This window comes from Dendrobates tinctorius, unplaced genomic scaffold (assembly GCF_039654945.1).
Source record: "Dendrobates tinctorius isolate UK_male_01 unplaced genomic scaffold, ASM3965494v1 ptg000028l, whole genome shotgun sequence".
NCBI classification, from domain to species: domain Eukaryota; kingdom Metazoa; phylum Chordata; class Amphibia; order Anura; family Dendrobatidae; genus Dendrobates; species Dendrobates tinctorius.
The window spans coordinates 94,257,400-94,273,251 of NW_027361696.1; the positions used below are offsets into that span (position 1 = coordinate 94,257,400).

The 15,852-nt window shown below is 46.9% G+C and overlaps 1 long non-coding RNA gene across 1 annotated transcript; it reads left to right on the forward strand.

The window, feature by feature from the left end:
* The first annotated feature begins 9,945 nt into the window (after positions 1-9,945).
* On the forward strand, positions 9,946-13,234 carry LOC141085640 (uncharacterized). Its single transcript, XR_012231344.1, has 2 exons — positions 9,946-12,615; positions 13,014-13,234. It is a non-coding gene; the product is annotated as an uncharacterized lncRNA (long non-coding RNA).
* Positions 13,235-15,852: the final 2,618 nt, after the last annotated feature.

Sequence of the window (15,852 nt, forward strand, 5' to 3'; positions counted from 1 at the left end):
CACCAACTAGCGTTGTTGGAACCCAGGGACAATCATGGTGCAGGCCGAGGCCTACTAGGAGCCAGGTGTAAAGCTGAGGTATTTTGACTTTGGAGGGAGCAGGACACTTTGCCCTCCACACAGCAGGGGATCAGCTGACGTTACCGAACCCCACTTTCACATGAACGAGTGTGTTTTTCTGTGTGGACAGCACTTCCGAGCACCAACTAGCGTTGTTGGAACCCAGGGACAATCATGGTGCAGGCCGAGGCCTACTAGGAGCCAGGTGTAAAGCTGAGGTATTTTGACTTTGGAGGGAGCAAGACACTTTGCCCTCCACACAGCAGGGGATCAGCTGACGTTACTGACCCCCACTTTCACATGAACGAGTGTGTTTTTCTGTGTGGACAGCACTTCTGAGCACCAACTAGCGTTGTTGGAGCCCAGGGAGAACCAGGGTGCAGGCCGAGGCCTACTTGGTGGCAGTTTTAGATTGTTTGTAGGCTACAACAGACTGTCAACGTGCTCCAATTAGGCATCTGTCTCCACTCTGTTTCCAGGAATTCACGTGACCAACAACACCGCCAGTTTATGCGTACAGCAGCCGTCTGCCCAATCCACACGTGTTGCTGTGTTACTGGGATTCTGTAATGTCAGCAGATCCCCTGATGTGTGTCTGCCACTGTCTCCTGCTCTGTCCACCTTCCCACCGCTTGCAGTGGGAAGGTGCACAGCGCAGGAGACAGTGGCGGACACATATTGGGGGATCTGCTGACGTTACAGAACCCCAGTAACACAGGAACACGTGTGGAATGCGTGGACGGCAACTGTGAGCAGGAACTGGCGGTGTTGGAGGTCAGGGGAAATATTAGAGACAGAGTGGAGACAGAGGCCAAATCAGAGAATGTTTAAATCTGAAGTAGTTACAATTTAGAGGCAGCAGCAGTTTGCCCTCCACACAGCAGGGGATCAGCTGACGTTACTGAACCCCACTTTCACATGAACAAGTGTGTTTTTCTGTGTGGACAGCACTTCCGAGCACCAACTTGCGGTGTTGGAACCCAGGGACAATCATGGTGCAGGCCGAGGCCTACTTGGAGCGAGGTGTATAGCAGAGGTATTTTGACTTTGGAGGGAGCAGGACACTTTGCCCTCCACACAGCAGGGGATCAGCTGACGTTACTGACCCCCACTTTCACATGAACGAGTGTGTTTTTCTGTGTGGACAGCACTTCTGAGTACCAACTAGCGTTGTTGGAGCCCAGGGAGAACCAGGGTGCAGGCCGAGGCCTACACCATGGCAGTTTTAGATTGTTTGTAGGCTACAACAGACTGTCAACGTGCTCCAATTAGGCATCTGTCTCCACTCTGTTTCCAGGATTTCACGTGAACAACAACACCGCCAGTTTATGCGTACAGCAGCCGTCTGCCCAATCCACACGTGTTGCTGTGTTACTGGGATTCTGTAATGTCAGCAGATCCCCTGATGTGTGTCTGCCAATGTCTCCTGATCTGTCCACATTCCCACCACTTGCAATGGGAAGGTGGACAGCGCTGGAGACAGTGGCGGACACACATTGGGGGATCTGCTGACGTAACAGAACCCCAGTAACACAGGAACACGTGTAGAATGCGTGGACGGCAACTGTGAGCAGGAACTGGCGGTGTTGGAGGTCAGGGGAAATACTAGAGACAGAGTGGAGACAGAGGCCAAATCAGAGAATGTTTAAATCTGAAGTAGCTAAAATTTGGAGGCAGCAGCAGTTTGCCCGCCACACAGCAGGGGATCAGCTGACGTTACCGAACCCCACTTTCACATGAACGAGTGTGTTTTTCTGTGTGGACAGCACTTTCGAGCACCAACTGGCGTTGTCGGAGCCCAGGGAAAATGAGGTAGTAGGCCGAGGCCTACTTGGAGCCAGGTGTAAATCTGAGGTTGTTTGACTGTGGAGGGAGCAGGACACTTTGCCCTCCACACAGCAGGGGATCAGCTGACGTTACCGAACCCCACTTACACATGAGCGAGTGTTTTGTCTGTGCGGACAGCACTTCTGAGCACCAACTGGCGGTGTCGGAGCCAAGGGAAAATCAGGTAGTAGGCCGAGGCCTACTTGGTGGCAGTTTGCGATTGTTTCTAGACTACTACTAACTGTCAACGTACTCCAATTAGGCCTCTGTCTTCACTCTGTTTCGAGTATTTCTGCTGGCTTCCAACCACGCCAGTTGCTGCTCTGAAATGCCGTCTGCACAACCCACACTTGTTCCTGTGTTACTGGGGTTCTGTAACAGCAGCTTCTCCCTAGAGGTGAGTCAGGCAATGTCTCCTGCTCTGTCCACATTTCCACTACAAGTAGTGGGAATGTAGACAAAGCAGGAGACATTGCCGTGCTCAACTCTGGAGATGAGCAGATGTTACAGGACCCAGGTACCACAGGATCAAGTGTGGATTGTGCAGACGGCACTTGAGAGCAGAAACAGGCGGTGTTGTAGGCCGGAGGAAATACTCAAAACAGAGTGGAGACAGAGGGCAAATCTGAGAACATATTAAATCAGATGTAGTCAGAAGTTGTAGGCAGCAGGAGAGTTTGCCGTACACACAGCAGGGGATCAGCTGACGTTACCGAACCCCACTTACACATGAGCGAGTGTTTTGTCTGTGCGGACAGCACAGCACTTCTGAGCACCAACTGGCGGTGTCGGAGCCCAGGGAAAATCAGGTAGTAGGCCGAGGCCTACTTGGTGGCAGTTTGCGATTGTTTCTAGACTACTACTAACTGTCAACGTACTCCAATTAGGCCTCTGTCTTCACTCTGTTTCGAGTATTTCCGCTGGATTCCAACAACGCCAGTTGCTGCTCTGAAATGCCGTCTGCACAACCCACACTTGTTCCTGTGTTACTGGGGTTCTGTAACAGCAGCTTCTCCCTAGAGGTGAGTCAGGCAATGTCTCCTGCTCTGTCCACATTTCCACTACAAGTAGTGGGAATGTAGACAAAGCAGGAGACATTGCCGTGCTCAACTCTGGAGATGAGCAGATGTTACAGGACCCAGGTACCACAGGATCAAGTGTGGATTGTGCAGACGGCACTTGAGAGCAGAAACAGGCGGTGTTGTAGGCCGGAGGAAATACTCAAAACAGAGTGGAGACAGAGGGCAAATCAGAGAACATATTAAATCAGAGGTAGTCAGAAGTTGTAGGCAGCAGGAGAGTTTGCCGTACACACAGCAGGGGATCAGCTGACGTTACCGAACCCCACTTACACATGAGCGAGTGTTTTGTCTGTGCGGACAGCACTTCCGAGCACCAACTGGCGTTGTCGGAGCCCAGGGAAAATGAGGTAGTAGGCCGAGGCCTACTTGGAGCCAGGTGTAAATCTGAGGTTGTTTGACTGTGGAGGGAGCAGGACACTTTGCCATACACACAGCAGGGGATCAGCTGACGTTACCGAACCCCACTTACACATGAGCGAGTGTTTTGTCTGTGCGGACAGCACTTCTGAGCACCAACTGGCGGTGTCGGAGCCCAGGGAAAATCGGGTAGTAGGCCGAGGCCTACTTGGTGGCAGTTTGCGATTGTTTCTAGACTACTACTAACTGTCAACGTACTCCAATTAAGCCTCTGTCTTCACTCTGTTTCGAGTATTTCCGCTAGTCAGAAGTTGTAGGCAGCAGGAGAGTTTGCCGTACACACAGCAGGGGATCAGCTGACGTTACCGAACCCCACTTACACATGAGCGAGTGTTTTGTCTGTGCGGACAGCACTTCTGAGCACCAACTGGCGGTGTCGGAGCCCAGGGAAAATCAGGTAGTAGGCCGAGGCCTACTTGGAGCCAGGTGTAAATCTGAGGTTGTTTGACTGTGGAGGGAGCAAGACACTTTGCCATACACACAGCAGGGGATCAGCTGACGTTACCGAACCCCACTTACACATGAGCGAGTGTTTTGTCTGTGTGGACAGCACTTCTGAGCAACAACGGGCGTTGCTGTAGCCCAGGAAATAAAGTTCAGGTCATAGAAACATGAACACAACATGAGACCTGGATCCTGTTGCCAGCCAATTATTTATTCTGGAAGAGGACTGGCAAATTCAGGTGAGATCCAGGCCTTGTTCATTTTCACAAAAGTAAGCCGGTCAACATTATCGGCGGATAGTCGCGTGCGACGGTCTGTTACCACACCACCTGCAGCACTAAAGACACGTTCCGATAATACACTGGCAGCAGGGCAAGCCAGCACCTCCAATGCATACTGGCTAAGCTCTGGCCATGTATCCAGCTTAGAGACTCAATACTTGAATGGGGAAGAGCCGTCTGGGAGAACACTAACAGGGCACGACAAGTAGTCTGTCACCATCTGACGGAAACGTTGCCTCCTGCTAACTGGAGCCGTCTGTGATGGTGTAGCCGTTTGTGGCGGTCCCACAAAACTTTTCCACATTTGGGCCATACTGGCCTTGCCTTGTCCTGCGGCACTGCCTCTGCTGCCTCTTTGTGCAGAGCTTCCTCCACTGCCTCTACCCACATGGCTGCTTTGAAAAGCACTACCAGCAACACTTGTGGGGGGAATGGAGAACATGATGGCCTGCACAAGTGTTTCTTGGTACTCCCGCATTTTTCGCTCCCGGTTCAACTGTGGTATGAGGCTTTGTAAGTTGTCCCGGTAGCGAGGATCTAGGAGGATGTACACCCAATAATCAGCTGTGTGGAGAATGTTGGCGATGCGGCGGTCATTTAACAAGCACTGCAGCATGAAATCAACCATGTGCTGCAGACTGCCAACTGGACCGGAAACGCTGTCCCCAGCTTGAGGCAGCATCTCTGCCTGCTCAGCATCACCCCACCCTCGCTGTACACACTGACTACTAGAGCCTTGTGTACCTCCCTCCTCTGGAGAGATGTGTTCTTCCTCCTCCATTGACTCCTCGTCATCCTCCTCACTAAGTGTCCCCTGCCTGGGCCTTTGTGTGGAAGCACGTTGCGCAGACTTGCCAGAAGCAGATGGCATTTCTGACTGCTCATCCTCGACCTCTTCAAAAACCTCCTCACTTAGTGCTTGTAAGGTTTTTTGAAGCAGACAGATGAGGGGGACAGTCATGCTGATTAGTGCATCATCTGCACTGGCCATCCACGTGGAGTCATCGAAGGCACGCAAAACTTGGCAGATGTCCCTCATAGTGGCCCACTCAGTGGTGGTGAAGTGTGTCCGGCGCACAGTGCGACTTGTTTGCGCCTGATGCAGCTGGTACTCCATTACTGCTGCCTGCTGCTCACACAACCGCTCCAACATATGTAACGTTGAATTCCACCTGGTGGGGAGGTCACATATGATGCAATGTTCTGGCAGGCGGAATCGGCGTTGCAGAGATGCAATGCGCGATCTTGCCATGCTGGAACGCCGCAAGTGAGCACACTCTAGGCGAACCTTGTGCAGCAGTGCATCAAGATCCGGATAGTCCCTCAGAAAGCTCTGCACGACCAAATTGAGCACGTGTGCCAGACATGGTATGTGAGTGAGGTTGCCTAGGCCCAGAGCTGCCACTAGATTTCGGCCATTGTCACTCACTACCAAACCTGGCTGGAGATTCGCTGGCACAAACCACACATCGCTCTCCTGCTTGATGGCATTCCAGAGCTCCTGTGCTGTGTGGCTCCGATTCCCCAAAGAAATTAATTTAAGGACGGCCTGTTGACGTTTGGCCACACCTGTGCTCATATCTGGCCTAACAGGCTCACGCAGTGCTGATTCCGAGGAACTAGACTAGGAGGAGGACTCAATATGTACAGACTGCATTCCTGCAATCCTTGGAGTTGGCAGAATACGTACAGAGCCACTCTCCAGATCTGTACCCGGCTCCACAACATTGACCCAATGGGCAGTGAGGGAAAGGTATCGTCCCGGTCCATGGCTACTGGTCCACGCATCGGTGGTCAGGTGGACCTTGCTACTGACGGCATTTAGTAGCGCATTTTTAATTTTTCCCTCCACATGCTTTTGCAGGGCAGGGACAGCTTGCCTGCTGAAATAAAAGCGGCTGGGCACATTGTATTGTGGAACTGCCAATGACATAAAGTTCCGGAATGTGTCAGTCTCCACCAGCCTGAATGACAGCATCTCAAGGGCCAGTAGTTTGGCAATGCCGGCATTCAGAGCCAGTGCTCGGGGATGGTTTGCCGAGTATGGCCGCTTTTTCTCCCATGCCTGTGCTACCGATTTCTGGTGAGTGGCCTGGGAGTGTGCTGATGACTGCGAACGTGGTTCAGTGGGTGGAATTTCACTGGGTCTCTGGACAACAGTGGCAGTGGTTCTTCCATGGCGTTCCAGTGAGGAAGCCAAACCAGCTGTGTGTGAGCTGGAGGAAGAGGCCCCAACACGAGCTGAAGAGGTGGTAGGTGCTGCTGAAGGTTGGCCTACATCTTCAGTGTGTCTGTGTAACTCCACCTCGTGCTTGGTACGCACATGTTTCCACATATTTGTGGTATTGAGGTTGGTCACATTTTTCCCTCGTTTCACTTTCTGATGACACAGCTTGCATTTGACAAAGCAAATGTCATCTGCAACTGTGTCAAAAAAAGACCACGCACTGCAAGTCCTGGGAGCACCCGTTTTGTGTTTTGGAAGAGGATTGCTCCTCACGGGTGCCAAAGTGGAGGCTACACACTTGCTTAATTTAATTTTTTTACTCTCTATATGACATTTTCCTAATTGCCCTAGGGACCTTTATGTTGTTGTGCTTAAATTTGTATAGATATATGTTTCGCCTTTAGGGGTTTTTTTGCACTACTTTTCTGTTGTGTTTTTTTTGTTAGTATTTTTTTAAAAAAATATTTTTTAAAAAATTTTTTCACATTTTTCTCATGTTTATTTTTTCTTTTCCAGCTTTCCGCGAGTTTGTCATCCATATTCATTGTTGTAATTGCTTTTTATTTTATTTTTCAGTATGGTTTGAGAAAGGCCTCTTAGTAGGTCGAAACGTAACCATAGTATACTCATATCCTGGATTACGATATTATAATCACATTTTGGATACTTCTTTTGTCTGCGGTGTTACACTATTTGATGCATTTGAAATAAAATAAAAATCCAAAAATTTCACAAAATCTTCAAGATTTTTTGCAAGATTAATCCACACTTGAGTGCGACTGTTTATCTACTGACTACTGTTTGTGGACCCTCCACGTACAGTCAGCACCTATCTCCTCCACAGCAAGAGTGCGCGTCTTTCTTCTTTTGCTCGGCTTTTTGTTGACGCTTGCACCTGCACCCTAAATGTCTCGGAATACCTTTGCCTTTGACGACACAACAACTACTCGGATCCTGTCCCAGGTTACCTCTTCAGGGGACTTCTTGAAAACCCCTGCTCAAGAAACCCGCACTAGAGACTACGAAAGGGAACGACGACGACTACTGGCCTATGATCTACATGCTACCACTCTGGCGGAGTATCATAAATTAGATAGAATTCCACGGGGCCTGCGGAGCCATCTCCGACCTACCTTATTCTCAGACAAACCTGAGTTCTGTGAAAGATTCCAGCAAATACTTAACAAATATTCACTTGATATTATTCTGTTAACAATTGATTTTCTCTACACAGCAATTACCGAGACATCCACGAAAATTGCTTCTATAGAGGAACAACTTAGCTCCACTCTTTCTAACAGCGATTGGCAAAACCTTAAAACCAAAACGGACAAGTCCCTTGATGAAAACCGTAAAACCCTACAAGACAGAAAACGAGCCAAATTCCAAAGGGACGCAGACGACTATACCTACGACAGGGTCTACAGATGGCACGACTCCTCCTCTACGGGCTCTGGGCGAAGGAACTACAATCAAAGACGCACAGGCGCTTACCACACCGACAGCGACAGCTCCACTGGAAGCTCATCTCACAATCGTTTTTTAGCCAGGGGTCAACCTTCAAGAAACAACCATCAACAGACGGCAGGAGGAGACCGACCCGGAGGGCAAGCCACAAACTACGCAGAACGTATGACGACCAGATCTCAGGTAAGCCCACCAACTCGGTCTTCAACATCTCATCCTACACCCTTAGCCCGTTAGAGCTGTCTGTTCTTCAAAAAGGCTTATCATTCTGTCCCACCCCTCCTTGGGATAAATTCCAGCTATCACAAGATCTACAGAACTTTTTTCGGAAGATTCGCCTTAAAACTCATTTTGGACTGGAACCAGTCACCCCAGGGAACAGGGCCCCTCCAATTGGGGGGAACCCCATTCCCAATTTATCCATCTCTTCCCTCGGTCTACGCAACCCCAGTAACTTCTCTCCACCACACACCTTTCATGCTGTTGAGGCTTTTATTGATGTAGTCCAGAAAGACATAGAATACATTTTAGCTGAACACGAAAAAGGTTTATTACCTACACATAGTAACATTACCCCTATAGAGAGACAAGCCATTGATTCCCTAAAGAATAATAAATCAATAATCATCAAACCGGCTGACAAGGGAGGAGCCATTGTCATCCAAAATTTCTCCGACTATATGGATGAAATTTCACGTCAACTTTCTGATTCCTCCACATACCAGAAAATTTCCCATGATCCTACACCATGCATTAAGCTCCTAATTGACGAAGTCCTTGACAGGTATCTGACCCTAAAAACCATTGATTCCAAAACCGTCACATTTCTCAAAAATTCTAACCCAGTCATCCCTGTATTCTACACATTACCCAAAATTCACAAGTCTCTACTTAAACCTCCTGGCCGCCCTATCGTTGCCTCTACTGATTCAATCTTCTCCCCAATCTCCACCTTTTTAGAAAAAATCTTGACCCCTCTTACCAAAACTACCAAGTCCTTTGTCCTAGATACAGGTCACTTTCTCTCCTTTATTCGACAAATTGACAATATCCCTCCGGAATGTCTCCTAGTCACCCTGGATGTCAAAAGCTTATATACTTCTATAGATCACGACCTAGGGATTAGTGCTACCAAAACCCTCCTTGAGTCCTCTGACCTTTCCCACAACTCCATTCAGCTTTGTATTGATCTCCTGTCCATCATCTTGAAAGAAAATTTCTTTCTCTTTGGGGACCAATTTTATCTACAGTGCCGCGGGACCGCAATGGGCGCTAACGTAGCACCTGCTTACGCTAATGCCTACATGAATGATTTCGAATGTTCCTATGTCTACAATAATACCCTTTTCAAAACATACAGCCAATGTTGGCTACGATATATCGACGATATTTTTTGTCTATGGCTGGGTACCCTCGAGGACTTACTTTCCTTCACGGAACATCTTAATTCTATCAGACCTGAATTACAGTTCACCCTTAATTGCAATTCTTCACAGATCTCTTTCCTGGATACACTAGTAATCAAGTCCTGCACTGGTACACTCTCTACTGATCTATATGTTAAACCCACCGACTCCAACAACCTTCTTCATTACACAAGCTGTCACCCTGCCTCTACCAAGGATAGTCTCCCCCGTTCTCAGTTCACACGCGTTACTAGAATTGTCACAGACCCTACTCTGGCTCCCATTCACCTCAATGAAATGTCAGACAAATTCAAAGTAAGGCATTATCCCACCAAACTTCTTGAAAGTGAAACACGCCGTGCCCTGGAACCTTGCCCTCTGCAACCATCTCAACCCAAAGGCGAACGTGTCACCTTCGTACACACCCACCATCCTGTTATGCCCAAAATTTATCACATTATCCACAAACATTGGTCAATTCTACCTAGATCCTATCCCCACATTGAGGCATTTAAAACACCAGCACTTATGTGCAAACGCCGTCCTAGAAATATCCAAGATGAGCTGGTCAGAGCCGATATTGGTAGTCTAACTAGAACTCCTAGACAGACCTTTCTTGGAACTGAATGAAAGGGCACATTTCCCTGTCTTGGGTGCGCTTGTTGCTCCAATGTGATCAAGGGGAGCGACATAACACATCCACGTACTGGCAAACGCTATAGCATCAGGGGCTTTTTTACATGTGACACGAACTATGTGGTTTACCTAATTAAGTGCCCCTGTGGCCTTTTATACGTTGGCGAAACTACTCAGCACGTACGCGACAGAATTTCGAGCCATAAATCAACTATCCGGTGCAAGAAGACTTGGCTTCCAATCCCATATCACTTCATCAACGCCAACCACTCAGTATCTCAACTCAGGTTCCAGGTTATAGAAAAAGTTGAAAGACCGCGCAGGGGAGGTGACCACATCAAGCTCCTAAAATCAAAGGAATCCTTCTGGATATATAGGTTATAGGCTTTGGCCCCTAAAGGCCTTAACCGTGAGTTGGACCTTAGCCCGCATTAGTTCCTTGGATTTCTACCTATTTTATGCATCTTTGGTTTAAGCATGTATTCACATATATTATTAACCTAATATTATGTTGTCTTTTTATCCCTTAGGGTGGTGGAATGGCGGCTTTCCATCTCATTGTATCTCAATTCTTTTTATTTCTTTATCTTACAGATCCACTAATTTTTTTTCCCCCCTCCCCCGCATGGGTGAGTATTCCCGTATATAAATTTCTTTTTTCTATTTTCATTTTTTATTTTTCATCCGTTTTTCGTTCTTTTTCTTTTTCTTCTTTCCCCTTTTTTATTATTATTATTATTATTATTATTATTTTTATTTTATTCCCTTTTTCCCCCTTTTTTTCACATTTTCTCTCAAATTCTATCATTAATTTATTTTTTCAATTTTTTATTTTTTGTTCTTTATTTTCATCTTACTATTTATTTTTTATTTTTTTAAATTTTTCTACTTTTTATTTTTTCAATTTATTTTTCCCATTTCATTTATTTTTTTCCATGTTTTATTTTTTCCCCTTTTTCCTTCCCCCCCTCTTTTTTACCTATATCCCTTCTTCTTATTTATTAACCCGCTTTTCTTATCTTTCTTTTTCTTCCCCTCTACTTCTTTTTTTATTTATTTACACATTTCCAACTTCATTCCTTCCTCTCTCTCATTTATCATAAACTGTTCTCTCCCCTTCTCACCCCTCCCTCTACTACTGAGTCTCTCCTTCAACAGTGCAGGTACTGCTCTGAGGACCACATGACTTCTTCCAAACACACACTGCCCTCAGCCTGACCTCCCTCTGCTCTCCCTCCCTCCCTATGCTGCAAACGCCATACAGACGCCAGGACGCTCTAGCCACGTTGGCTTTATGACGTCATCATCCTGCACCTTCTTAATACACATATACACTCACTGGCCACTTTATTAGGTACACCATGCTAGTAAGGGGTTGGACCCCCTTTTGCCTTCAGAACTGCCTCAATTCTTCGTGGCAGAGATTCAACAAGGTGCTGGAAGCATTCCTCAGAGATTTTGGACCATATTGACATGATGGCATCACACAGTTGGCGCAGATTTGTCGGCTGCACATCCCTGATGCGAATCTCCCGTTCCACCACATCCCAAAGATGCTCTATTGGATTGAGATCTGGTGACTGAGGAGGCCATTTGAGTACAGTAAACTCATTGTCATGTTCAAGAAATCAATCTGAGATGATTCGAGCTTTATGACATGGCGCATTATCCTGCTGAAAGTAGCCATCAGATGTTGGGTACATTGTGGTCATAAAGGGATGGACATGGTCAGCAACAATACTCAGGTAGGCTGTGGCGTTGCAACGATGCACAATTGGTACCAAGGGGCCCAAAGAGTGCCCAGAAAAAATTCCCCACACCATGACACCACCACCACCAGCCTGAACCGTTGATACAAGGCAGGATGGATCCATGCTTTCATGTTGTTTACGCCAAATTCTGACCCTACCATCCGAATGTCGCAGCAGAAATCGAGACTCATCAGACCAGGCAACGTTTTTCCAATCTTCTACTGTCCAATTTCGATGAGCTTGTGCAAATTGTAGCCTCAGTTTCCTGTTCTTAGCTGAGAGGAGTGGTACCCAGTGTGGTCTTCTGCTGCTGTAGCCCATCTGTCTCAAAGTTCGACGCACTGTGCGTTCAGAGATGCTCTTCTGCCTACCTTGGTTGTAACGGGTGGCAATTTGAGTCACTGTTGCCTTTCTATCAGCTCGAACCAGTCTGCCCATTCTCCTCTGACCTCTGGCATCAACATGGCATTTCCGGCCACAGAAGTGCCGCTCACTGGATTTTTTTTCTTTTTCGGACCATTCTCTGTAAACCCTAGAGATGGTTGTGCGTGAAAATCCCAGTAGATCAGCAGTTTCTGAAATTCTCAGACCAGCCCTTCTGGCACCAACAATCATGCCACGTTCAAAGGCACTCAAATCACCTTTCTTCCCCATACTGATGCTCGGTTTGAACTGCAGGAGATTGTCTTGACCATGTCTACATGCCTAAATGCACTGAGTTGCCGCCATGTGATTGGCTGATTAGAAATTAAGTCTTAACACACAGTTGGACAGGTGTACCTAATAAAGTGGCCAGTGAGTGTATATACCGTGCTTTCTTGAGCACACACTTATAACACCGCAGGTCCAGGCTGCTCCCATGCCATCAGGTCAGCTCTGCAGCACCACCTGGTGCATAACATCTCCTTCTGATCCATTTTTTTCTTCTCCACATTCATTTCTCATGTTTTCTCCTACAGCCCCTGTTTGGGACTTCTGAAAATGCTCTAATTAATCTTTTCCTTGACACTACTTGAGGTTAGTACTCAGTATATCTGCCTTATTTGCCTGCCTTGTGTTTCCACCACCCCTGTTATTTCATCATGTACAGAGACAATACTATAATATGTCTCATCTAGGTCTGCTGCTTATCCCCATTGTTACTCCTGATGCCTAGAATGTTAAAATTGACTTGTGGCCAATAGTCTCTCTAGCACTTGCTTAATTTAATTTTTTTACTCTCTATATGATATTTTCCTAATTGCCCTAGGGACCTTTATGTTGTTGTGCTTAAATTTGTATAGATATATGTTTTGCCTTTAGGGTTTTTTTTGCACTACTTTTCTGTTGTGTTTTTTTTGTTAGTATTTTTTAAAAAAAATATTTTTTAAAAAAATTTTTTCACATTTTTCTCATGTTTATTTTTTCTTTTCCAGCTTTCCGCGAGTTTGTCGTCCATATTCATTGTTGTAATTGCTTTTTATTTTATTTTTCAGTATGGTTTGAGAAAGGCCTCTTAGTAGGTCAACACGTAACCATAGTATACTCATATCCTGGATTACGATATTATACCCACATTTTGGATACTTCTTTTGTCTGCGGTGTTACACTATTTGATGCATTTGAAATAAAATAAAAATCCAAAAATTTCACAAAATCTTCAAGATTTTTTGCAAGATTAATCCACACTTGAGTGCGACTGTTTATCTACTGACTAAAGTGGAGGCTACAGGCAACCAAGTCTGCCCCCGCCCTCTCCCTCCTCTTTTGGCCGTTCGGGGAATCTCTTCCTCAGAGCTGCTCCCACCACCTTCCTGTGGCTGACGCCATGATGGGTCAAGGACCTCATCATCTCCACTCCCCTCTTCAAGCACCGGCTGGTCCTGGGTTGTCTCGCCAGCACCGTTCGCACCAGAAATTGGCAACTGAGTCTCATCATCATCTGATGCATACTGAGGTGTGCTGACCATAGGCACTGGCCCACCCGCCTCTTCAGATTCAGAGGGACAAAGCAGTTGCGCATCACTGCATACTCCCTCTTCTTCACGCTCTAGAATGCTGCTTGGCTGGCCACCTCTTTCCAAGCCAACAGATTCTGAGAACAGAAGTAAAGATTGAGATGGCTCCTGTCCAGGGCTCTCAGACTGCCTGGGCAATTTGGCAGGTGGTGAAGAGACAGATGGTTGCTCTTCAGTGCTCTGGCCTTGGGAGGATGCGGAAGTCATTGAAGTGGATGCGTTAGCTGCCATCCATCCGACAACGGCTTCAATTTGTTCATCACGCATTAGTGGGGTACGGCGAGGTCCTACAAAGCTGCGCATGAAGGACTGTTGCCTGGTAAAAGTGGGGGATGCCAGGTCACTGGTGGCCGCAGCAGATACCAAATCCCCACGTCCTCTCCCTGCTGAATCCCCCCGTCCTCTCCCTGCTGAAACTCCACGGCCACGACCACGTGCCTTACTCCCTGCCTTCTTCATCTTGGTAGACTGATAAAGATAGGCAGAAAAGTAAAAAAGGGGTGGCTTAGTGTTCTTATTCCTGAACACCTGCTAACCAGTATAAGAAACACTAATTTGGCTAAGAGTGTGTGTACTACACTTTAATATGATCTAATGTGGCCTAGACAACTGTAAAGTGGAGTGTTTGGTGAACTGTATTTCCTTTTTTTTTTTTTTTTGGGTGGGGGGAAAGGAAAGGATGTGACCAAAGTTTGAAAGCTATAGTATCACAAACTTTTTGGAGCGATTACAATGCAGGAAGCTAACCTACAATGCAATTGATGAGGCTCCAAAAAATAGGGTGATACTAGCCTGGCTGGCCCTGAAGGGCACAAGCCAGCAAAAAGGCTCCTCTATCTAATCCTATATAGTCTTTGCAACCAACCAATGACAATGGATGCGGTTGGAAGCACACTAATATAGGAGCAAAAATCTGGCTAAATTTGCTGCAAAAAAGGACTATGTATGAGGCAGTGATGCACGCTGAGCGGACTACAGCTAGCGGTGGCTGTAGAACACACTGCAACGTGAGCTGCACTCACACACAGAGAGACCTATCAGACAGCCAAAAACAGTGCAGAGAAATGGGCTATAGCACTGAAAGGCTGCTGAAAGGCTCCGCTGTCCACTACTTTAGTGTTTGCAACCAACGTATATGGATACGTATGGAAGCACACTATACAGGAGAAAAAAAAAGCAGCAATAAAAGAAAAATGTGTATGAGGCAGAGACACACGCTGGCCGGCCTACAAGCAGACGTGCCTGCAGGACACACTACACAGCGTGGGTCTGCACTCACACAGCCCTTGCAGACAGCTGTGAAAACAGCGCTCCTAGGGAAAAGCAAGCTACAGTGGTGGTTTATGTAGCCTGGATAAAGCACAATATTGTTTTTAGAATCGCTATTTCTAACTGTCCCTCACAGTCTTCAACAGCAGCCTGTCCCTAACTGAATTCACAGCAGAGTGACTAGAAATGGCGGCTGCAGCGCTTTTTATAGTGCATCATGACATCATTTCAGCAGCCAATCACAGCCATGCCAGTAGTTAACATGCCTACATGCCTAACAGGATATGCCCACACTTCTGAGGATCCCCATTGGCTGAATCAAATCGAGCGGGCTCCTAGCATTATGGGAACTTCCGATTCCGGTGTTCGATATGAAAAAAGTATCGGAACTAAGTATCGGAATTCCGATACAGCTAATATCGGCCGATACCCGATACTTGCGGTATCGGAATGCTCAACACTAGTTTTAACATGAGGATGTTATAATTTCTGGGGCTTCGATGACCATCCCCTCCTTGATAAATGTTTTAAATAAAATGTTTAATTTGTTTTGTTAATAAAAGACTGGTGTGGCCAACTTATCCAAAAACAGAGAGTCGATTCATTATTTTGCGCTCGGGATTGGTAGTTGGTGGGTAAATTGGTTGGGTGCCCCCTTGAGGGGTTTGGGTTGGCTCACAGCTATCATGAATACCCAATTGTCAAGTAAGGCCGGACTGGGCCACAGGCCTTTAATGGGAGGCCAGCATTACAGGGTTGAGAGGACCTATAGTGAGCTGAATGGGGTAATAGGTGTGGCAAGGTTGGGGTTAATGATCTAAAGAGAAATGGGGCAGGTAGCAAGGCTGAATGGGGTAGGTAGGGGGATAGGAGGAGCTTTAAGAAAGGGGATCACGTTACGGGGCAATCATTTTAGGTGCCCCTAATACAGCAACATCAAGCTCCCACCCACCTGTCACTTGTTACTAATAACATTGAGGTTTTATTA